Genomic DNA, 2384 nt, shown 5'->3' with positions numbered 1-2384 from the left:
GAGAGACAGGTTGACATGCGCTGTACATACCGATCAGGCTGCGTCAGACCGCATGCGGGAGAGGAGAGGAGAGCTTCACGCTCAGATGGCTGCGGTTGCAAACCGCGGCCGCCAATAAGCCACGTGCGCCGGAACGGAGATTCCCCGTGAGCGGTTACATCGGCACGGTGTCCGACAATCCGACGTCTGAAACCAAACATAGCGACCTATATAATAACGTGCCGAATCAGGCGAAATCAGGTACCAAAGCAAGACAGCTACTGCCACATTACCTGCACCAGCAACGGTGGGAAGGAGGAAGTGAGGCGACCAGGAAATGGGCGGGCCTCAGAGCCAAAGAGCGAGAGGGCGACAAGATGGGCACTGCCCTCCTATATAGAGTGGCCTCAGGTGCTGATTGGTTAATGTGCTGAGGGGAGAGCAAGGTGGCACACTCGTCATGAGAGCAGGGATGATGCATCTCATCCTGCTACAATCAGTTGAAGACCGTCATAAAAATGTGATATCAAGAAGAAAAAACTGAGTATGAGGCGCCTCATGTAAAAAATAAAAACAAAGTGATAAACAAAAAAAGGGGGAATAGATACATATGGACTACAGCGATGCATGAAGTGTTACAATATCAACGTAGAGACCGCAACAGTAGAGAAAATATGTACATACAGGTTGAAGTCTCAGTGGTGACATCATAGTAACACAGTACAACAGGGAAATGCAGCAGCTGCAACACACACACACACACACACACACACACACACAAGAACCCACCCCTTCCAAGGGAGACTACAGGAAGGGTCTCAAATCAAAGTCCTCATTGAGACCTTTGGGAGCCAAAGCGTCCAAAGTGTAAATCCAGAAAGCCTCTCTCCTCAATAACAGCGAATTGACTTCCCCCCCTCGACCGGGGTTTTTAACTAGTTCAATGCCACAGTATCGCAGAGAAGCCACACTGTGAGAGGCCTGTGTGAAGTGTAATGCAACTGGGCTTCTGTGTCATGAGTCCTTATGTTCGATCGGTGCTCTGAAATTCTAGTCTTAAGTGGTCGTGTTGTTTTGCCAACATAGGCCAGGCCACAAGGGCATTTAAGCATGTAGACCACATTCGCAGTGTTACAGGTGATGACTCCTCTGATGTTAAAGGATTTACCAGTGCATGGACGTTTGAAAGTAATAGTTTTTTGTGTGAAGTTGCATTGTGTACAGTGTACAGTTATGTTTGTGGGACACCATGGGAGCAATGCTGAGCTGGTTTGCTGTTTGTCTAAACGTTCTGCTACTGGATACAGCCGATTCGTTGAAGCGCTGGAGAGTAAGTCAAACTGTAGGAATTCATTAAAGTGTTGTGCATGTACCAGAGATATTATGTGATGTGTGAGTGTATGTGTGTGTGTGTGTGTGTGTGTGTGTGTGTGTGTGTGTGCGCGCTTTAAGAGGGAGAGCAATCTGTTGCTTGAGATCATAAACATTTGCTTAAAACAGCAACAGCATGGAGAACATTTGTGGTTGTTTCTATTAGCAGTGTCCCTTCTAATATTTTTTTGCTAAGAAATCACTACAAATCGTTTTGTTTGTTTTGACTTGTGTACTTATTTAATCAAAATATTTGGTTCAATATCTGTGCGGGTGGGCAGTAAAAGTGGTACATTAACAGTTTTGGGAGTGTTACCTTTAAAATTTACTCCACTACAAATTACTGAATGCATGCCTTAAAATGTAATTTGTTGAAGAAGCAACAGACAGCATTTTTGCCTACATATATCATTATGAAAATAATGTGGGTTGCACAGGGTAGTATACACAGTAAAATCAGACTATCAGCGTTTACATAGGTTACATAGTGACTTACGTGTCTACTGTTATTTGAACTGATACTGTACATATTGGTATCATTTACTGTGAGTTGTTTGTACTGGTACTGTGCATTCTGGTATAATTATTTGCATTACTATTTGTTTTTTTTCTTCAGATAAATCTGATAATTGTTGCTCGGTCTCTTTACTCATTTATTTAGTATAGTGTCCACACCTTCTCATTCTACATATACATAGAGGTATACTGGTGGCTTTACAGCCTACATTTTATTGATTATCTCTGATCCCCACAGTCAATTTGGTCTTTGCGACAGTGTGAGCAACACCGCTGACGCTAGGTGGCGCCAAGCTAAAAAAATCTGAATCCTATCTGTTGCCTCTTTAAGTATTACGTCAGATTACTCAAATAAGTACAGAATTCTACATACTTTGGATTACTTTTGAAATACTTAAAAATCATCTTGCTGAACTCCTTTGTCTGTGTCTTATATTTCCATGTCAAAAAACACACACAGGGCTCAAGTTTCCCGGCGCAGTGCAGGGTGGCGCAGGGTGGCGCAGGGTGGCGAACCC

The 2384-nt window shown here is 43.5% G+C and overlaps 1 long non-coding RNA gene across 1 annotated transcript in view; it reads right to left on the bottom strand.

The window, feature by feature from the left end:
- LOC126399337 (uncharacterized) overlaps positions 1-407 on the bottom strand; it is an 8880-nt gene extending 8473 nt beyond the window's left edge. Inside the window, exons 1-2 of the long non-coding RNA XR_007570885.1 lie at positions 273-407; positions 31-186 (exon numbers count right to left, since the gene is read on the bottom strand). This is a non-coding gene — a long non-coding RNA (uncharacterized LOC126399337). The remainder of the gene's footprint in view (positions 1-30; positions 187-272) is intronic.
- Between the last annotated feature and the right edge of the window lie 1977 nt (positions 408-2384).

This window comes from Epinephelus moara, chromosome 13, assembly GCF_006386435.1.
Source record: "Epinephelus moara isolate mb chromosome 13, YSFRI_EMoa_1.0, whole genome shotgun sequence".
In the NCBI taxonomy this organism is placed as follows: domain Eukaryota; kingdom Metazoa; phylum Chordata; class Actinopteri; order Perciformes; family Serranidae; genus Epinephelus; species Epinephelus moara.
Note: the sequence above shows the minus strand (reverse complement) of the source record. Positions and strands in the feature narration are given on the sequence as shown.